Source organism: Triturus cristatus, chromosome 10 (genome assembly GCF_964204655.1).
Source record: "Triturus cristatus chromosome 10, aTriCri1.1, whole genome shotgun sequence".
NCBI lineage: Eukaryota > Metazoa > Chordata > Amphibia > Caudata > Salamandridae > Triturus > Triturus cristatus.
The window spans coordinates 781,725,599-781,748,255 of record NC_140593.1 but is presented as its reverse complement, the minus strand read 5'-3'; the positions used below and the strand labels follow the sequence as shown (position 1 = coordinate 781,748,255).

Below are 22,657 nucleotides of genomic sequence, written 5' to 3'. Positions count from 1 at the left end.
CTGCAGTAGGGAGGTGACACCTCCTTGGGCTTCAGTCCCTCATTGATCTCTTTCCTGAGAGTTGTTGACACGTCTCTCCAGGAGGGCAGAAAGCTGTCTTGTGGAGCAGCCTGCCTGTGTGCACAGGAGTTTTAAAGGCGCCAAAGTGGTAGCTTTGCTAAAGCTGCTCTCTGTAACAAGTTCCATTAATTTCAGCTTGAGATACATGTCGGGCTTAATGTAACCAGTTGGAGTGCCCACTTCAGTTGCACCGTTCAGGAGATAGCCCAGCTGAGGGTGTCAGTGTGTTGCCCTTTATTTGCCAATTGGACGACCAAGCCTTTCCACAGTAGAAACATTTTTCGTGTGTTTTCCTGTCATGCAATCTAAAGTACATGTCTTTCTTGTGTCATTTGTTGCACCCTGCCTTTAGGGTGCGGTAGGCCTGCCAAAAGGGTGACTTACACACCCGTGCTGGGGACATGGTGGCTTTGCTATTGCTTTCAAGTGGCTATCAGTGTACCACCCTGCAGTGCTGCTAGCCCTGGGGTACACTATTATCTTACTTGCCCTGGGAACATGGTACCATTCACTGTGGACTTACAAGTAAGTTAGCCTTTTTTAATCTGGTATAGCCAATACGTCCTACAGTTTAGGGTCACAGCACTGGCTCGGAGGTCTGGTTAGCAGACCTCTGTGCACTTGGAGTACTAAACCAGTGGCATCAGTCGAAAAACTTGGGGGTAACCATACAAAGTTTTGCAGCGTGAATCTTTCTGAATTCACTATGCTGTGCATTATTCCGCCATCTAGTGGTTGGGTCCGGAATTGTAGTATTCTTTTTTATTTTTTCTTCATGGCCCATTTGGGCGTCGACATACCACCATTTGGTGTCCTTCGGAATCTCCCACCTTTGGTCACCATCTTCGGATTCTTTTTTCTGCCGTTGGGTCTGGATCAACAGTGAAGGAGCTTCAAGAACTTTGGAGAGAAGAATCGACAAAAAGAGAAGAAAACTTTGGAATATATCACCGGGGAAGACACCGGAGATCAAGTAAAGAAGAAGCTCGACAACAGTACTGAGAACATCGAAGAATTTGATGTTTCAAAGGAGAATGCTCATACAGGGGGCTCCCTGGGCGCTGTAATGGACAAAACTCAGTTTAAATTCTGCGCGAACTGCCACCACAAGTACGCGCAAAAGGACCAACACCCGGTCTGCAATCTCTGCTTGCCGCTCGACCATCGAAGCAAGGACTGCAACGCCTGTGCAGCATTCACCCCGAAGACCCTCAGAGTAAGGGAGAGACAGAGAAGCGCAAACTACAACATGCAGGGGCAGGGGACGCCCCCATAGCTCCAAGATTTGGGACTCTCCAGTGGAGAGGAAGACAACGTAGCAGAAGGACCAGAAGATGTCTTGGTCGTCGAGGTCGAAAAGAAAACGTCGAAGGAGGTAAGAGATTCGTCGAAACCTAAACACTACACTGATACTCGCAAAAGCGAGCCAGTCCTCAAAAGGAGCAGGGCAGTCGAAGCACTCTACATCGACTACTGCATCCAGGGACAAGCAGACCGTCGGATCCTCTGAGAAGGAGCCCCAGACGGCGAAATCCCAAGACAATGGAAAGGCACCGAAGAGCAGCCACGAAAAAGAGGCCTCGACGTCGAAATGCGAAGGCCCGAAACAGGTTTCGACTTAAGCGTTGACAACTGCTAAGAGAAAGGTCGAGTCCCTCGAAGCAGATCACGCAGCAGAGATGGAAAAGAAAAGGAAGAGGCTCGAGGCTGAAATGGCGAACATCTTGCAACTCAAGAAAGACTTCGACGAAAAGTTGAAATTCTACAGCATACCGTCGAAAGCAACGCCCGAAACAGAAGGGGGCGTTGAGGACTTACATACGCCAAACACACCTGAACCGGAACAGGAAGAAGACCTGTACTACGGGATAGCCGAAGGGGAAGAAGACGAGACATACCAAGAGTCGACAGCTTCGGGGGCTCATGACTTGCCGTGGGAAGATCTCTACGTCGAATCCTCAGAAGGTCGTAGAATCATATCTGTCGAGGCCTTCGCCGCCGGACGACATAGGGATCTACAACCAAGTCATCAAGAGGGCTGCTGACACGTATGGAATGCAGCTAGAGGAAAAGAAACCACAGTCTTGCTTCCTCTTGGAGACCTTGTTGCCATCCCAAACTAAAAGCCAGTTCCTGCCCATGCTCCCAAGTGTTCTGGATCAGGGTAAAGAGGCATTCAAGGAGCCTGCCATGTGTAGAGCAGTGACTCCACGAACAGAGAAAAAATATAAACATGCATCGAAGGACCCCATGTACATCAGAGGGCCGGTACCAGCCGACTCCATTATCGCATCCACGGCTCGGAAAAGAGCAAATATACCCACAAACTCAGGCCCACCACCAGACTAAGAAAGCAAGAGGATGGACCTGATAGGTAGAAAGATGGAAAGGAGTGCAGCTATACAATGGCGCATCGCCAACTCCAATGCACTCATCAACAGACACGCATACCAGCACTGGGAAGTAGTTGGAGATCTCCTCAAGCACGTACCAGAGCAATACCAAAGAAGGGCAAGCCACCTGGTAGAAGAGGGGAAGAACATGGCTAATACGTGTTTAAAGACAGACCTAGATGCAGCAGAGACATCGATCAGGCAGATGATGCTGGGGATCACAGAAAGGAGACATGCCTGGTTAAGGATTTCAGGATTCAAGAATGAGGTCCAAAACAACATCCTCAACACACCTTTCAACGGGGAACAACTGTTGGGAGCACCAGTTTATGAAAATTTGAACCAGTTGAAAAAAGATAACGAAATAGCAAGGTCTATGGGGGCACTGCAGTTCCGAGGTATGAGAAGAGGAACACCTTCCAGGAGACCAACAGGCAGAGGAAATAATCAACCTGGAGAAACACACCAAACCACCCAGCAAGGCTATCAAGGGGGTAACCAGGGACAGCAGCAGGTACAGCACCAGCAGAACTGGCAGTACCAGCCCGAGGACAATCCTTTCGAGGGCGCGGCCGAGGAAGGGGTAATGGCCAGAGGGGAAGTCAGACTCCCACAGGAAAGTGACTCACCAGCAAAACCAACGCACACCTGGATGAGACCTCAGGAAGTGCATAAAGAGCCCAGACAAAAACCAGCAACAAATCAAAAGATTCAACAGCTCCTCCAACACACACCACCAGTAGGAGGCAGATTAACACACTTCCTCCAGGAGTGGAGGAAAATAACATCAGACAAATGGATATTGAACCTCATACAATATGGGTACTGTATAGACATGGAAAGGCCACTGCCAAACAGAAGGCCAAGGGTCAGAGTGCGCTCAACAAAAGAGCGGACACACTTGATGCAGGAAGCAAGAGAACTGCTAAAGGAAAGAGCCATATAAATTGTACCACAAAAACAGCGTAACAAAGGGGTATACTCAACCTACTTCCTCATACCAAAGGTAGACTGAACATTACGTCCAATTCTAGACCTCAGATTCTTAAACAGGTTCATAAAGACTCAAAGGTTCAAGATGACCTCGCTCCAAGAGGTCATACCTCAACTACAAAAAGGAGACTACATGGCAACTATAGACTTAAAGGATGCCTACTTGCACATCCCCATCAGCAGCAAACACAAACACCTCCTCAGGTTTATAATCAACAAAACTCGCTACCAGTTCACAGTGCTAGCTTTCGGACTGAAATCAGCACCAAGAGTCTTCACAAAATGTCTGGCAGCAGTAGCTGCACACATAAGGAGGAAGGGGATACATGTATACCCATACCTCGACGACTGGCTGTTAAAAGCAAGCTCATACCACAGGTGCAAGAGGCACATAGAGATAGTGATACAGACGCTTGCCCAACTGGGGTTTTCGATCCATTGGGAGAAGACGTCAATAGAACCAGAACAACTGAAGAGATTCTTGGGAGCAGAGATCAACACCATACAGAGCACGGTGATTCCATGTGCAAAGAGGACTCTGGCTATATGCAAGGGGACGCGTCTTTACCGCAAGGGGCAAGCTCTAACAGTGAGGACTGTGAGCAAACTGATGGGGATGATGGCATCCTGCATACATTTGGTACCAAATAATCGCCTACACGAGACCATTCCAAGAATGGATCCAGCAGCAATGGTAACAAGCTTCATGGAGTTGGGAGGATCTAGTGGTTGTCACACAAACAGTACAGTAAGAAATAGCGTGGTGGAACCAGAAGAACTTAGCACAGGGGAGATCATTCACACAACCAACTCCAACTGTAACCATTACAACAGACGCCTCCCAAAAATGGTGGGGAGTGCACACAAACAACCTCAAAGTAAGGGGGTTGTGGGGATATCAGGATGCAATAAAGCACATCAACTACCTAGAGCTCATGATGGTGTTGCTAGCCTTAATGGCCTTTCAGAAAATGCTGTACGGACACAGAGTACTGATACAAACAGACAATACAACTACCATGTTATACATCAACAAGCAAGGAGGGACACAATCAGCGACACTATCCCGGCTAGCACAGGAAATATGGAGATGGGCAATCCCCAGGAAAATAGACCTGTTAGCAATAAATCTACCAGGGAAGGACAATGTAGAAGCAGATTGGCTCAGCAGACAGACGTCTGCCTCCCACGAATGGGAGATCAACCAACAGGAAATCCAGAAGGTATTCCATAAATGGGGGACTCCACAAATAGACCTATTTGCAACACTGCAAAATGCCAAAACTTTGCATCCAGAGTACCGTGCAAACAGTCCCTAGGGAAAGCGCTATGGATAAGCTGGTCAGGGACATTTGCCTACGCTTTTCCACCAATACCGCTACTACACAGGGTACTGAACAAGTGCAGGTTCAGCAGCATGACCCTCATCCCGATAGCTCCCCAGTGGAGATGTCACAAACACACGCACACAGGTTCCCAACCGGAAAGGACCTGCTAATGATGCAAGACGGAGGAGTACTACACCCAGAACCAGAAAGCCTGAGCCTAGCTGCATGGCTCCTGAGGACCTAGAGTTCGCACACCTCAAACTACCGGCAAGCACTATGGCGGCAAGGAGACCGACCACAAGGAAGTGCTACGTAGCAAAGTGGAAAAGATTCACCGAATGGTTCATTAGGCAGAAACTGCAAACAAGGATTACAAAGGAATCAACAGTACTAAGATACTTAATGAATCTACTGCAGAACAAACTAGGCTACACTTCCCTAAGGGTCCACTTAGCGGCAATTGTGGCTTACACAAGAGGAGAAACAGGGAAAAGTTTCTTCACCGGACAGGTGGTAAAAAGATTCCTAGAAAGTGCAAAAAGCATCGCACCTCCAAGCAGAATGCCAGCACCTGCATGGAACCTCAATGTTGTGCTAACACAACTGATAAAGGCACCTTTTGAGCCTATTCACAAAGCTACACTGCATATGCTCAAATTAAAGACAGCCTTCCTAGTAGATATCGCATCACTCCGAAGAGTAAGTGAATTGCAAGCGCTAACACTGCAAGAACCCTACCTGCAAATACAGTAATAGGATTGTCATGAGAACGGACCTGCATTTCATGCCGAAGGTGGTGTCTAAGTTCCACATCAATCAGACAATTCAATACCGAGTTTTTTTCAAAAACCTTCCACAAGCACAGAGAGAGCCTTACACACACTGGACGCCAGGAGGGCAGTGATGCACTATATGGAGAGGACAAAAGAGTGCAGAAAAACAAAGGAATTTTTTGTTTCCTTTGCCAGCAGTTTTTCGGGACGACCAGTTACAAAAAATACCATTGCACGATTGATTGCACAAACCATACTGCTCTGCCACAAACAGGCAGCTCAGCCATTACAAGGAGCATCGCATACTCACTCAACTAGGAAGAAAGGAGCAACAATTGCGATTCTAGCCAACACACCAATTCAAGACATTTGCCAAGCGGTTACATGGTCTTCAGTGCACACGTTTACTAAGCACTACTGTGTGGATATCCAAATGAACACAGAAGTGCAAGTGGGACAGAAGGTCTTGCAACACATTTTCAGTAACCAGTGCTCATCTTCCATCCAACCACCACTATAAGGACAAACCGCTACAAAGTCGATGCACAGCATAGTGAATCCAGAAAGATTCACGCTGCAAAACGTATAATTTCTTACCTGTCGGTGTAGTTTTGCAGCTAGAAGACTTTCTGGATTCACTAGCGAACCCACCCTCCTTCGCCAGAAAGATGAGACAGGAGGATAAAAAGGGGGGCAGAAGGTGAAAAGACTTTACAAGGATTAAATGAAAAACGTAGCACGAAAAAAACAAATCCGAAGATGGCGACCAAAGGTGGGAGCTTCCGGAGGAAGCGTGTCGACGTCACGAAGGACACCAAATGGTGGTATGTCGACGCCCACCTGGGCCACGAAAAAAAAAAGAGAATACATACTACAATTTCGGACCCAACCACTAGATGGCGGAATAATGCACAGCATAGTGAATCCAGAAAGTCTTCAAGCTGCAAAACTACACCGACAGGTAAGAAACTATACGTTATTTTCCTTACAGTTTTGTTAATGCAAGTCTGTAAATATTTTGCTTCTAGAATGTCTGATTGGAAAACGCTCATGTTTCTTGTATGTTCTTCCATTCAATGTTTTAAGGAAAACGTGCAAGTTAATAAGTTGAACAATGGTTTAACCCCCTCAGTATAATGTGGCAAATAGGCTTATATAAAGTTGAGGAACTCCAACAGGGCCTACAACTTCCTGAACGAATTTGAGGGTTATGGCGATTGGTTGTAAAGTCAACCTTATAGACCAGCTATCCTAGTGGTAGCATGGACAAGAGCAGTCTTAGGCTAAACTCTGAATGGCATGTGAAGCCAGCTGTTATACCACTTGTAATCCCTTGAATACCAAATGAAAGGACACCACAACAGATATATTTAAAAATAGAATGTATTTATTCTAGTCAAACCCTCAGCATTCTTTCTGAGATTCGAGGTAAGTACAACACAGTCTTATTTAAGCATACATTAAGTCACACAGGTAAGTAATACAGTTAGGCCCTAGGGGCCACGCAAACCATATACTAAGTAAGTGGTATAAGAACCACTGTCACGAACACAGGATAGGCCTAGGCCTAGGGAATCGCTGGGGCTACACTATACTACCCAAGGTTAGGAAGTGGGAGGCCCACGGGATTCAGGTGCAGAGTGGAAACACTCACGCGTAATGCGTAAAAGTCGATAGAATTACTAGCAGTTAGAAATTAACAGTTTTAGGACACTTCTGGTATAGCTAGAAAGTCGAGACTCGGAAACTAGACCCTAGAATAGTCAATACCCTTGTGAGCACCGAAGTACTCAAGTTACCTAGCCCACGTGCTGCGGGTGCATAGGCGTGAACTTGCGTCGGGTTTCGTCGTTGACTTCTATGGATGCCTGAAGGAAAGTTGCTGACAGGCAGTCAGTGAAGAGTGTCCGGGGGATCCCAAGGAGGGGATCAAGAAGGAAGGAACCTGCAAGCAGAAGGGACAGAGTCTAGGCCACCAGCCTGGAGCCGGGAAGGAACCAGGAAGGAACCGGGCGATGTCGTGAAGATGCAGGTAAAGAGCTGAAGCTTGTCGCAGCAGTCACGGGTACCAGGAGGCGTCGAGGACGACCAGGACCAGGAGGTGAGCTGTCCCACGAAGGCTCTTGCTGTCGGCGGTGTCGAAGTCGAGTCAGGACCAAACAAGCCTTGGCAAGCGGAACCCACGCAGGATGGAGGACTTGCTTCTGGTGCAGACCAGGAAGGTCTGGGGTGCTTCTCTTTCACAGAGGAGCGGGTGCCAGTCTGGAGGAGCCGGACCAGCAAGATGAAACAAAAGGTTCGTCGTCGCAGAGGCTACTAGCCAACGGGCCAGCAACCGGACAACACGTCGAGCAACACAGGTGCAGAAGGGCCCCACGCAGAACACGTGAAGTGTTGGGAGCTGGTCTTCTTTGCTGATGGTGCTCGGGAGTGGGGCTTCTCAATTCCCCAAGCACAGCCTCGAGGGAGCCTCGGAAGTCGCGCTAGTCAGTTACTAGCCACTTTTCCCAAGTCGCCGGTCCCACATCCCTCGTCGCCTCCATGGGTCTCAGCTTCGCTGGAGATGTGGATCTGGTTCAGAGGTGTCTGGAAGTCTCGGCGCTGGTCAGTCTCTGCAGTCGTCCCTCGTAGGATTCAGTCGCAAAGCAAGCAGCGGTCGATGGATGGTGCCTGGTTGCCCAGGGTGGTCACTCCTTGGCCACAACGGAGATTTCTTCAGTCTTCTTCCTGGGGTCGAATGTCCAGAGTTTCTGTTCAAGTTGCAGATTCAGGTTAATCTAATTTAGCAGGGCTCAGCTAGCTACTGATACACTGGGCTAGTGGGCTGGGCTACCTGCAAGGTCCCTCCTATGGGTGGGACCAGGCAGGGGAGTGGCTACACCCCCTTTCCTTTGTCCAGTTTCGCACCAGAGCTGGGGCTGGAGTGCCCCAGCGCCGGTTTGAACTGGACTATGCATGGGACACCTTGTGTGCCCCAGGCAGTGTCTAGTTTCTTTCATCCCTCCCTGCCCCAATACACTAAGGCCTGTCTGGGGTGGTGCTGGCACCTCCCAAGGCAGGAAACCTATTGGCCAGGCCTCCCTGGCTGGGAGGGCTCCCAGCTGTAGGAGGTCAGACTCGTGTCTGTGGCAGCAGCATCCATTTTGTGATGCTGAGGCTTTGGTGAGAGTTAAACAGCAAAGTAGGATTTTAACATGTCTCTCCCTCTAGAAGGGGGGAATAATATTCTCATCACCAGAAATGGTATGGGGGTATTATTCCAAAGTGTTAGACACCTTACACGACATGTTTTGATAAAGCCAAACCATAGTTACCATAACCGTTTAAGATTATAAGGTACATCTGAAAGAAACACGTTAGTTAGATTCCTCACCTTAGAATATCCCCAGGCGTCCGACTGGATCCGGAAGATTTTTCGTCAGCAATACCCCTTGCGCGTCGCTAGGCGTCGTCTGCGGCTCCGCGTCCGTCGTCGGCGTCGTGCGCCGGAATGACGTCGTCTGAGTACTTAGACGCCGCGCTCGCGCGCTGACGTCAGTTCTTCTTTTTTCCGCGCCAGTAAGCGCAGATCCGGGAGAGCTACCCCTTTTAGTCTTTTTTGACTAAATCTTTTTTGATCACTTTTGATCCTTGTCTGTCGACATCTGGTGCCGGTAGGATGCCTGGGTTCAAGGCTTGCGAGGATTGCCATCGACTGATGTCGGTGACCGACCACCACCGCCGGTGCCTCTACTGTTTAGGCCCCGACCACGACGCAGTCGTGCTCCGATTGCCAGGCCCTGACTTCGAAGGCTCGGCGGGAGCGGTCCCGCAAGCTTCTCGAGCTTCGCCATCGCGGCTCCGCGTCGTGCGCGATCCCGGTCCAGGAGGAGGTCCAAGGATCGCTCGCGGAGCCCTAGCCGACGCCACCATCGATCGTCGGGCTCCAAGTCGTCGGGTAAGTCCAAACGCTCTAAGAAGTCCAAGCGGCGACATCGCTCTTGGGACTCCCCTCGCCGGTCGTGCGACTCGGCCGAGGGTCCGGGTGGTTCTACCCCCGCGGTTCCACCCCCGCGGTTCCGGCGGAGCCGCAGGCGCCGCGCCCGTCCCCATACCCTCCGGTCCCTGGGACTAACGCGACGCCGGCGGAGGTCAGTGCCTTCCTCTCGGCCATGAGGAGCCTGGCCCCGCCGTCGACGCCCGCTGGCGCGCCTTCGGGCCCCGCGGACTCGACTGGGCGACCTTGCCTGCCGGCGGCTTCGGCCCCGGCGCCCGTCGACGACTCCGGTCTCGACGCCGCAGGTCCCCGCGGGGCCCATGCCTGGGCCCCCGTCGACGCCGGTTGACCTAACCACTCCACCGGCGCCGGCGAATGAACCACCGACGCAGTCACCGGCGCCGCCGGCGCAGACGCCTACACCTCCGGTGCCGCCGACGCCTTTGGTGCTGACTCCAGACGGCGTCCAACCCCAGTTTAGCCCTATTCCGGACCCGGCGCCGCAACGGCGTCGACCGACGCCGCGTCCGGCGCCGCTTAAGACCTATCATCTCTACAGTCCGGCTCCGATCATTCCTCCTGTTTATCAGGAATCGGACGACGGGGGCGACTGGGAGGGGTTCGAGGACCCTATGGCTGTTCAGTCGCAGCTTTCACAGGACTGGGCAGATGAACTGGGGGAGGCCAGTGGTCTGGATACCTCGCCAGACACTGGATTCACTTCTCCTCCGACTGTGGCTTCGGAGGAGGGTGCAGCATTTTCTGTGGTGCTGCGCAAGGCGGCTGCAGCCCTTGGGCTCGAGCTGCCTGCCGTGGCTGTGAGGACTAACATCCTCACTGAGGTGCTTCAAACCGCAGCAAGCTCCACTGAGCCTCTGCTGCCGTTCAATGAGGCCCTCACTGACGTTCTGCAGGGCACCTGGTCCAAGCCCTCCACAGTTCCTCCTGTGGATAGGAACGTTGCCAGGCGCCACCGCCCTGCTCCGGGCGACCCCAGTTTCCTGTCCCAACACCCCACCCCCGAGAGTCTGGTTATCCAGGCCTCTACCTCCCAATCCTCCTTCCCGACCGCTCCGCCGGACTGGGATTCCAAGAGACTCGAGCAGTTTGGCAAGAAACTGTTCTCGTCCCTTAGTTTGGGCCTGCGGTCTTTGAACACCGCCTGCCTCTTGGACCGTTATTCCCATTCTCTGTGGGATACGGTGGAGGACGTGCTGCCCCTGTGTCCGGAGGAGGTCCGGACACGTCTTACCCAGGCTTTGGCCGATGGGAGGGATGCAGCGCGGCACGCCATACGATGTGGGCTTGACACCACGGACTCGCTGGGTCGGGCGATTTCCACCACGGTGGCGCTCCGCCGCCACGCCTGGATGCGGTCCACGTCATTTTCCGGGGATGTCCAGAACACCCTCATGGACATGCCCTTTGATGGCAATCGCCTGTTTGGTGAGAAGGCGGACAGTGCGCTGAACCGCTTTAAGGACTCCCGGGCTACGGCCAAGTCCTCGGGCCTCTCGGCTCCGCGGGCGCACACCTCCGCTTTTCGCCCCTTTCGTGGCCAAGGAAGGGGCGCCTCCTCACGTCCGCCCAGCCACCAGCCGCAGAACCAACCTGCGCGCGGTCGCGGACGTGGTTTCCGCCGTGGCGGATCTGGAGGACGACGTGGTCAGCCCACATCCACCCCGGCAGCATCCGCCTCAAAGCCTTCCTAGTCCGAGCTTTCAGGCCCATTCCACGCCAGTGGGCGGCAGAGTTCGCCATCACCTGCTCCACTGGCGGTCCATTACATCGGACAGGTGGGTGCTGCAAATTGTCCGAAGGGGCTACTCCCTCCCCTTCGATACGACCCCTCAAGCCATGCCACCGCAGCACCACCGTATCTCGGGGGATCATTTGAATCTTCTCCGCGAGGAAGTTTCGGCCCTCTTGGCCAAGGGGGCCGTCGAGCGCGTTCCGAGTCCAGAAGTAGGTCGTGGTTGTTATTCCCACTACTTTCTGGTTCCCAAGAAGGGCAAAGGGGGCCTGCGCCCCATCTTGGACCTCCGGAACGTAAATGCCTTCCTCCGAAAGGAACGGTTCAAGATGTTAACCTTGGCTCAGGTTCTAGCTGCCCTAGACCCCGGAGACTGGATGGTAGTGTTGGACTTGCAGGACGCATACTTCCATATCCCCGTCCTGCCGGCCCACCGGCGTTACCTGCGGTTCACGGTGGGCCAAGAGCATTTTCAGTTTACCGTGCTCCCCTTCGGCCTCACCAGTGCCCCTCGGGTGTTCACGAAAGTGATGGCGGTGGTCGCAGCTCATCTGCGCAGATCAGGGGTTCCAGTCTTCCCCTTTCTGATGGATACATCTGCCAGTGGATTCCTCACCTTGTGAATATCCCCTGCGCCAGCATTCCACGGAACTTTTCTTCCCCAGCATTCCACGTCGACGTGGGCGACGTCACAATACATCGGCTCCGCACGCGACTCCGTACGACGTCATCGGAGCCATAAGAAGCCCACGTCGGCGTGATGACGTCAGTTCCCTTTTTTCCGCGCCGTCGACGCGCAACGGTTTTTTCCCAGTGCTCTCTAGATACTTTGTATTCTGGTGGTGTATTTTTGTTAAAATCGGTATGTCTTCGACGAGGAAGTCGGGCTTTAAGCCCTGTAGGGAGTGCGGAGGCCTGATGTCCATGACGGATCCGCATCAGAACTGTTTATGGTGTCTCTCCTCTGATCATGACGTGGATGAGTGCGGGTGCTGTAGGAGCATGAATCCTAAAGCGCTGAATGAGAGGAAGACCAAGCTCTTCATGAAGAAGATCGGTGAGGAGAAGAGAGGGAGGAAAAAGGAGAAGTCCAGGCGAGAGTCTTCGACTTCGAGGTCGTCGAAGTCGAAGAAGCACCATAAGAAGAGGAAGCATTCTTCTCGGCGTCGGTCCTCGAAGTCTAAGAGGTCGAGGTCGGCTTCGCCTCGTCGACGTCAGAGCAAGGTCTTGTCTCCTTCGCCTTCTCCTGATAAGTCTTCGAAGTCTCCCTCTCCGAAGCGGACTCCAGCTCGTTCCCCGACGCCGGCGCCGTCCAAGGCTTCGACTCCGGGTCGGGTGGAATCTGATGTGGAGCAGGAGCAGGAAGAGTCTGTTCCGGTGCCTGGTGACTCCGCGGCTCCGGTGGAGGATTCTGAGGAGCCGACGCCGGTGGCTCCACAGGAGGATACAGGGGCAGTTCCTTATCCCCAGTTCCCGGCTCCAGGTACGGATCCTTCGGGATTTCTGAATGCCATGTATGGCATTTTTCAGAGAGCATCCTTCCCATCCGGAGCACCAGCAGGTCCCGTGGGTCCGATGGCGTTTTCTCTGGGAGTGCCGCAGCAATACGCTCAGGCTCCTTTTCTGCCTTTTATGCCGATGGCGCCTTCTTGGCAGTTTCCGGCGCCGGTTGGGAATCCGGCTCGACCTCGGATGGATGGTCAATCTTCGGAGCCTTCTTTGACGCCGAGGCCGACTCCATCGACGCCGCATCCGGCGCCGCCGACTCCACCTGTGGCGCCTCCGACTCCGGTGCCTTTGGCTCCACCGACGCCGCGTACGACGTCGACGACGCCGGCTCCCCGGATCCGATCGAGGCGGGAGGCCCAAAGGGTTTTGGAGGAGGAAAGATATCGGGCTGAGGTGGAAGAAGGTGAAGTCGACTCTTCTTCGGATGAGTTTGGAGGTATAGAGGTAGCAAGTGGTTTGGATACCACCCCGGAGTGGGAGCATGCTTCTGCAAGGTCTTCTCCACCACAGGAATTGGCGCCCTACCATGTTGTGATCAAGAAGGCCGCGGAGTTGTTAGATCTGCAGCTGCCCTCTGTGGAATACAAGTCCAATCTGCTTACAGAGGTGTTGCACTCCCCGACGTCGGCTTCGGAGCCTTTGTTACCTTTCAATGAGGCTCTCTTGGAACCAGTGTTGGAGGTGTGGAAGAAGCCTCTGTCAGCTCCGGCAGTTTGCAGGCAGGTGGCAAGGAGATACAGGGTTGCGCCAGGAGACCCGGATTTTTTATCCACGCATCCTTCTCCGGAGAGCCTAGTGGTGCAGGCTTCATGTTCTAAACATGCTTCGGGTGCTTTCCCCCAATCTCCTGCTGATAGGGAGTCAAAGAAAGTTGATCAGGCGGCCAAAAAGACTTTCTCCTCAGGAAGTATGGCGTTGAAGTCATCAAATGCCACATGCTTGCTGGGGCGTTATGTTCATGCCCTGATGGACTCTATAAAAACTTTGGCCCCTAAGTTACCTGAGGGGGATAAGTCGTCCTTCATGGAGGTTGTGGCGGACACTCAGGCAGCTGCCAGGCAGGTGATCCAGTCTGGGCTGGATACAGCGGACTCTGTGGCGAGGATTATGGGGTCGTCCATTGCCGCAAGGAGACAGGCTTGGCTCCGTTCCTCAGGGTTTTCTGCAGATGTCCAGGCCACGCTGGTGGATCTGCCCTTTGATGGACAGAAGTTGTTTGGGGAGAAGGCAGATTCTGCCCTTCAACGTTTTAAGGACAGTAGGTTGACGGCGAAGTCCTTGGGTCTGCAGGTTCCTGCTAGAGGTTCAACTTTCCGTAAGGCTAGGGGATTCGGAAGGTCATCCTTTCGCTCCTTCCGACAGCCACAACAGCAGCAGCAACAACAGCAGCAGAATCCCCTCTATCGCTCCTATAGAGGGAAGCAAAGGGGTCGGAGAGGTTCTGGTCGTAACCCCTCTTCTTCCTCCTCCTCCTCTGCTCCAAATGAGGCTTCAGGGAAGCAGCCCTAGATCCCCCATCCTGGATCATGTAAGGCCTGTGGGGGGTCGGGTGTCCTACTTTCTACGGGGTTGGAAATCTGTTACAACCGACCTTTGGGTTTTGAACCTCGTAGAGACTGGGTACGCCCTTCCCTTTTGGGAGTTTCCTCCCCCTTACCCTCCTTGCCAAGGTTATTGCTCGGATGACCACCTGCTTCTCCTGCAGAAAGAAGTTCAAGCCTTGTTTCAGAAGGGCGCAATAGAGGTGGTTCCGGAGCAGGAAAGAGGTCAGGGATGCTACTCCCGGTATTTTCTGATCCCCAAGAAGGACGGCAGATTGCGTCAGATTCTGGACCTCAGAATCTTGAATTTTTACCTGAGACAGGAGAAGTTCAAGATGCTGACCCTTGCGCAGGTTCTTCAAGCGTTGCAGCAAGGAGACTGGATGGTGTCGCTCGACTTGCAGGACGCGTACTTCCATGTCCCAATCCTGAAGTCGCACAGGAAGTATCTCCGTTTTACGGTTGGGTCGCAACATTATCAGTTTGCGGTCCTCCCGTTTGGTCTTACTACTGCACCTCGAGTCTTCACAAAGGTGATGGCAGTGGTGGCTGCTCATCTCAGGAGGTCGGGGATTCCGGTTTTTCCCTACCTGGACGACTGGCTTCTGAAGGCAGAGTCCCCGGAGATGGTGCAGCGTCATCTGCAGGTGACAGCTCAGCTGTTGTTCGGCTTGGGTTTTTCAATCAATGTGCCCAAATCTCACCTGGTGCCCTCTCAACGCAACCTGTTTATAGGGGCAGTACTGGACACTACTGTGTGTCGAGCATTCCCTCCTCCTCAAAGGATTCTCGACATTCAGGAGATGGTCCCTTTATTCCACAGTGGAGCGGTTGTTCCAGTTCTGAAGGTCCTTCGCCTGCTCGGTCTGTTCGCTTCCTGCATTCTGTTGGTCAACCATGCATGCTGGCACATGAGGGCGCTCCAGTGGTGCCTCCGCAAGCAGTGGTATCAGCACAACGGGGATCTCGGGGAGTCGATCAAGATCTCCGGAGAAGCTGCAGCGGATCTGTCTTGGTGGAGTGTGGAGGGCAATCTGTCCCAAGGAAAGCCTTTCCATCTACCTCCATCGGTGGCCACAGCGATAACGGATGCCTCCACCCTAGGGTGGGGAGCTCATCTGGGGGATCTGGAGATCAAGGGTCTTTGGTCTCCAGAGGAAAGGTTGCTTCACATCAACCTTCTGGAGTTACGGGCGATACGTTTGGCACTCAAGGCCTTCCTCCCTTCCCTTCGCGGTCAGTCAGTTCAAGTCCTGACGGACAACACGACCGCGATGTGGTATATAAACAAACAGGGAGGAGTAGGGTCTCTTTGTCTCTGCAGAGAGGCCTTGCGACTATGGTCCTGGGCTCAGGACCATCAGATTTGTCTGATGGCAAATCATCTGGCTGGGGTGCTGAACGTGCGTGCGGACAGTCTCAGTCGGCAGTTCTCCGCCGACCAAGAGTGGAGGCTCCATCCGGAGGTGGTTCGTCGCGTCTTTCGGACGTGGGGGACTCCTCGGGTGGACCTGTTTGCCACCCGAGAGAACGCGCACTGCCCGTCATTCTGCAGTCTCCAGTATCCGATGCAGGGGGCGTTGGGGGCGTTTCAGTTGAGTTGGGGCTTGCAACTCCTTTACGCGTTTCCTCCCATACCCTTGATTCCTCAGGTTCTGAGGAACATTCGCCAAGACCGGGCCCAAGTTATTTTGGTCGCCCCGGATTGGCCAAGAAGGGTGTGGTATACAGATCTTCTCCACCTCTCCTCGTGCCCTCCGCTCCGTCTCCCTCTGAGGGCAGACCTCCTCTCGCAGTCGGAGGGGCAGGTTCTACACCCCCACCTCCAGAGCTTACACCTTCATGCCTGGAGATTGAACGGGGCAACCTGAGTTCCTTCTCTCTCCCACCTGATGTGGTGGACGTTATTTTATCGGCCAGGCGACACTCCACCAAGTCCATATACTCCTACAGGTGGTCTAAGTTTGTAAGGTGGTGTGGAGAGAGGTCCATTGATCCTTTAAAGGCTCATCTTTCCGATGTGCTCCAGTTTGCTCTTTCCTTGGCTCAGCACGGCTGTGCTGTGGCCACGGTCAAGGGCTACCTTTCGGCCTTATCGGCATTTCTGTGCCTTCCAGATCAACCTTCGTTGTTTAAATCTCCGGTTGTTCTGAGGTTCATCAAGGGCCTTACAAACATGTTTCCTCCTACTCCATTTGTAATGCCTCAGTGGGACCTTAATCTTGTCTTAACCTTTTTAATGGGGTCCCCGTTTGAGCCTCTTCATAATTGTCCTTTGAGGCTGTTGTCCTTTAAGGTGGTTTTTCTTGTAGCCATAACCTCGGCAAGGAGGGTGAGTGAGCTTCAAGCTCTTAGTTCCAAACCTCCTTTTCTTACCTTGCATGCTGAAAGGATGGTTCTCAGGACCAGGGCTGCTTTCCTGCCAAAAGTTGTTACTCCTTTCCATTTGGGGCAGTCTATTACCCTCCCTGTTTTTTATCCACCCCCTCATCCTTCCAAAGAAGAAGAAAGACTCCATCGCCTTGACCCGAAGAGGGCTATGAGTTTTTATTTGGACAGGACCAAGGACTTTCGTATTGATGACCAGCTTTTTATTGGCTACGTTGGTCGTTCTAAAGGTAAAGCGGTGCACAAGCGCACGCTGTCAAGATGGATTATACTGACCATCAAGATCTGCTACGCCTTGGCTGGTAAGACTCCTCCTGAGGGTATTCGTGCTCACTCTACTAGAGCTAAGTCTTCAACATCTGCTCTGGCCCGGGGTGTTCCTGTGGCAGATATTTGTAAGGCCGCGACTTGGGCCTCCCTCCATACTTTCGCAAAGCATTATTGCTTGGACTCTGAGATGAGGAGGGAGGGCCACTTTGCGCGCTCTGTCTTGCAAGACTTTCTGGTATAGAAAGGTGGACACCCTCCTCCGGGAGTGGGGACTGCTGTGGGAATCTATTCACAAGGTGAGAAATCCACTGGCAGATGTATCCATCAGAAGAACAAGTTACTTACCTTCGGTAACGCTTTTTCTGGTGGATACAGTATCTGCCTGTGGATTCCTCACCAACCCACCCGCCTCCCCGTTGTCCACCTTTTGTATACCATGAAATAGGTCTTGTTTGAAATGCTTTAATTTTCTCTTGTACATTTGTAGGAAATGCTTGTTTGATTAGCATTCCTTTGTTTTGTATGCTATGTATATGTATTGGTTTTCTATATACTGTGTATACTTGGAATTGTCGTTGGTTCACCTGTTCGCCTCGAAGGCACGGAAAAAATGGGTGGAACTGACGTCATCACGCCGACGTGGGCTTCTTATGGCTCCGATGACGTCGTACGGAGTCGCGTGCGGAGCCGATGTATTGTGACGTCGCCCACGTCGACGTGGAATGCTGGGGAATTAAAGTTCTGTGGAATGCTGGCGCAGGGGATATTCACAAGGTGAGGAATCCACAGGCAGATACTGTATCCACCAGAAAAAGCGTTACCGAAGGTAAGTAACTTGTTCATCTCGACGACTGGTTGTTGAAGGCGGGCTCGCCCCAGGCAGTCGTCTCCCACCTCCAGACTACGGCGGATCTCCTGCATTTGCTGGGGTTTTCCATCAACGTGCCGAAGTCACACCTGAGTCCCTCTCAGAAGCTCCTCTTCATCGGAGCGGTTCTCGATTCAGCGCAGTTCCGGGTCTATCCACCGGAACAGCGGGTCCGGGATATACAGGCCCTGATTCCCATCTTTCGGCCTCTATCCTGGGTTTCGGTCAAGCTAGTGTTGCGGCTTCTGGGGCTGATGGCCTCCTGCATCCTACTAGTGCATCACGCCAGGCGGCGCATGCGGGCTCTGCAGTGGGACCTGAAGTTTCAGTGGGCCCAGCATCACGGCAACCTGTCCGACCATGTCTTGATCTCGGAGGGCACTGCACAACAGTTGCAGTGGTGGCTCACGGACCGCGATTGGGTCATGGGCAGGAGCCTCTCCCTTCCCCAACCGGAGCATGTCGTAGTGACGGATGCGTCCCTCCTGGGCTGGGGTGGCCATATGGGAGAGGCGGAGATCAGAGGCCTCTGGTCTCCGGCGGAGTCTCGTCTCCACATCAACCTGTTGGAGTTGAGAGCGATCCGACTTGCACTGAAAGCCTTCCTTCCCTCTGTCAGGGGCAGTGTCGTGCAGGTGTTCACGGACAACACCACCGCCATGTGGTATTACAACAAACAGGGCGGGGTGGGGTCGTGGACCCTTTGTCAGGAGGCTCTGCGCCTCTGGACGTGGCTGGAACACCAGGGCGTCACCCTAGTGGTTCAACATCTGGCGGGCTCTCTGAACGCCAGAGCGGACGAACTCAGCCGCCGGTGCATGATGGATCACGAATGGCGTCTGAACTCCGAAGTGGCGCAAGGTCTCTTTCAGCAGTGGGGAGAGCCTTGGTTAGATCTATTCGCCACCGAAGAGAACGCGCAATGTCAGCAGTTCTGCGCGTTGGAATTTCCAAGGTGGCACTCGTTCGCCGACGCTTTTCGTCACGAGTGGAGTTGCGGTCTGTTGTACGCCTTTCCGCCTATACCACTTCTGCCCAGAGTGCTGAAGAAGATCAGGCACGACCGGGCCCAAGTCATCTTGGTGGCTCCGGATTGGGCACGAAGATACTGGTATCCCGAGCTACTCAGTATGTTGACCGATCCCCCGATACGTCTGCCCCTTCGGGAGGATCTTCTGTCGCAGCAGCAGGGGACGGTCCTCCACCCGAACCTGTCCAGCCTCCACCTCCATGCGGCGGCAGTTGATGCCATTTGACTTGCCTCCTGAAGTCTGTGATATCATTCTGGCAGCCAGGCGTCCCTCCACAAAGACGGTATACGCCTGCCGGTGGAACAAATTTGTGGCATGGTGCACAGCAAAGGCTGTGGATCCCCTTTCCGCCCCTCTTTCTGAGGTTCTCCTCTTTCTTCTTTCTTTGGCCCGGCAGGGCTCTGCCCTGGGCACCCTGAAAGGTTATCTTGCTGCCATCTCCGCCTTCTTGCGGCTTCCTGATCAGCCTTCTCTTTTCAAGTCCCCTGTGGTTACACGCTTTCTCAAAGGCATTACTCACACGTTCCCTCCTGTCCCTTTTGTAATGCCTCAGTGGGACTTGAATCTGGTCTTGACATTCCTGATGTGCGCTCCCTTCGAGCCTCTTCACAATTGTCCTCTTCGTCTTCTGACTCTTAAGACTGCTTTTCTGGTAGCCATCACCTCGGCTAGACGGGTGAGTGAGCTCCAGGCTTTATCTTCACAGCCTCCTTTTCTCTCTGTTCATCCGGACAAGGTTGTCCTTCGGCCTCGTCCTTCCTTTCTTCCGAAAGTGGTGACTCCATTTCATCTTGGGCAGTCTGTCACCTTGCCCACCTTCTTTCCGCATCCTTCCAAAGAGGAAGAGAGGCTCCACCGTCTGGACCCAAAACGTGCGCTCTCCTTTTATCTGGACCGCACAAAACAGTTCCGGGTGGACGACCAGCTTTTTGTTGGGTACGTGGGCGCTAAGAAGGGGAAAGCTGTGCACAAACGGACCATCTCTCGGTGGGTCGTTTTGTGTATCAAAATTTGCTATTCTTTGGCAAAAAAGGACCCTCCTGTTGGGCTGTGCGCCCATTCTACTCGGGCCACAGCGGCTACTACTGCTTTGGGACGGGGAGTCCCTTTGCAGGACATCTGTCAGGCGGCGACGTGGGCTTCGTTACACACGTTTGCCAGGCATTATTGCCTTGACAGCCAAGTCCGGAGGGATGGCTTCTTTGGCCGTTCTGTCCTCCAGGACTTTCTGGTGTGATCTTGGTTCGCAGACCCACCACCGGGGATGGTATTGCTTGTTTATCTATTCTAAGGTGAGGAATCTAACCAACGTGTTTCTTTCAGATGAACAAGTTACTTACCTTCGGTAACGATGTATCTGTAAGAAACATTAGTTAGATTCCTCACCGACCCACCCATCCTCCCCGTTCTGCGAACTGACATCTAGGGTTAAGGTTATCCTTTTCAGGCCCCTAGATTTTATTTTTGGCACCAGTGTCGGTCTTTGCATGGCTCTGCGTTCCTGGCGCGGAAGGCTATGTACAAGAACTGACGTCAGCGCGCGAGGGCGGCGTCTAAGTACTCCGACGTCATTCCGGCGCACGACGCCGACGACGGACGCGGAGCCGCAGACGACGCCTAGCGACGCGCAAGGGGTATTGCTGACGAAAAATCTTCCGGATCCAGTCTGACGCCTGGGGATATTCTAAGGTGAGGCATCTAACTAACTAATGTTTCTTACAGATACATCGTTACCGAAGGTAAGTAACTTGTTCTTTAAGAGTATGTGGTAGGCTATATCATAGAACAGCTATAAGGACATGGTTCCGAAAGCTGCAGACAGGCTCAGCTCATGCTAGAGCACCATCTCACATGTTACCAAGCACTCTGCCTCCAGGATTGTTAAGGCCTGCCATAGGAGTGGCTGATAGGTACACATGTGTCTATATATAAGGTAGGTATAGGAATACTACACCTAAGCAAGGGGTGATTACACGACCTTTCCCCAGCTGAGTGATCAGCCAGTTGTCATAATGGAAGGCCAGGCCAGGGGTGGCATAATACATGCTGCAGCCCCTGGTAGGCCTAGGGTACACCTATGCCCTGGGTACCTAAGGTACACTGTACAGGGGCCAATAAGGTGATCCTATCCAATTGGGTTATGCACACAAAGTGCATAGTATGAATTTAGAGAGAGAACAACTGGGCTGTGGGTCTGATTAGCAGGCCCACAGCCACATCTAAGTCGAAAACCAGTGAAGCAAAAAGTGGGGGTGAACATAGAAAGCAGACCCTACTCTCCTACACAAATTTGCACAGTTTTTAAGGCAATACTGTGCTAATGCCTTTCTCTTGATTGATCGCTCATAGCCAAGATAGACTACATTTAGGTAATCTTTGTTTTTAGAAGTTTCTTTTGTAACTGTGTGAGGCCAGTATAGTCACTATCCGGTCTACTTGTGTGAAGTTTGTTTAAATTATCTTTGATGTAGATCTCATCAGTGTAGGATAAAGCTTCAGGATCTGCTTGTAAGATCTCTAATGGGGGCTGAGAATAGACCTGGACTATTCTTGTACTACATGGGCAGTCTTTGGTAGAAAGACTAAGCTCTGAAACTGGTAAAACACTGTTAATAGCTACTTTCAAGTGCTATATTTCCACCCAAAAAGCGATTTGCAATAACTAGACTCATAACAAGACCTATGCTATGTGCAATTTGCACAGCATGTGTGTGCATTTTAAATTTCTATAACCAAAAACCATACAATATGTCCCGCCCAGTTACTGGACAAAACGGTGTTAATTGGTGAATTGTAAGGATCAATTATGCCTGGATGTGGTAACTGTGTTAAAATTGCTTTAATGTTGCGCTTAGCTACTGGTTTTATTAGGTATTGAGCCTGAACTTGAGGCTCACTCATTAAGGGAATTAAATGAGGAATTGAGTCTAGAGTACCATGCTTGATTTCATTACAACGTTGGAGCGATCTTCATCGCTCTCTCTGGCATACATTTCCCTGGTCTCTTAGTACTTTTGAGGATAAACCACTTTAATTGCCTTCTCTTCCTGGGGTGCTTCCCTAATGAGGTACAGTCCTCTTCTGCCAAGCTTCTATCCTAAGCAACCGATAAATGCGACCAGAAGACTGCTTTCATGATGTGTAATTTGTCACCTATTTGTATTTTTACATTATTAACTCCGATCAGGAGGGCTGAAATGTCTGTCCCTGGTTTCAACCTGTATCTATTATTTAGATTCACTACCAGAAACTCTTGTGGAGTCTAATGCAGAACTAGGATTACAGGTTAGTAACTTTTTCTTCTGGATGTAGTACTTAGATGTCACCAAAATAATAGCTCCAAAATCTACAGTTGCAGTGTCACTTAAATCCAATGGTTTTTGACAAGAAATATCACTGCTCATCTAGATGAGTCAGTGCAAGTGAAGATCTGTAGTTAAAACTGTGCTAGCACCCCTAGTATTTGCAATGGTACGCTTATTGGTAAAAAGTGAAACAAAGGTTTGTGGGTCTATGCTGTTACTCTAGCGCCTCATCTCCGAAGCCACTGGCCCTTTATAGCTGCTACTGTTGCCACGCTTGTTGCCCAGTGCAGAGTTGTTTTCTTGTGTGTAGGTGTCTTGCTCCTGGAAATTCAGGAGTATCTCACACTTGAGCCAGGAGTGTGATGCAATCACTCTCAGAAAATGTTTTGGAATTTAGCCCTTAATCCCTGCTTTCAGGCCAGGATGACTGCCATTGACTCATTTTGTTGTGTTGGTCTCCCATTAAGTT

The 22,657-nt window shown here is 52.0% G+C and overlaps 1 protein-coding gene across 2 annotated transcripts in view; it reads left to right on the top strand.

Annotated features, from left to right (window-relative positions):
- Window positions 1-22,657, top strand: part of USP7 (ubiquitin specific peptidase 7) — a 1,511,465-nt gene that overhangs the window by 1,110,669 nt on the left and 378,139 nt on the right. The gene's annotated exons all lie outside the window — the stretch shown is intronic.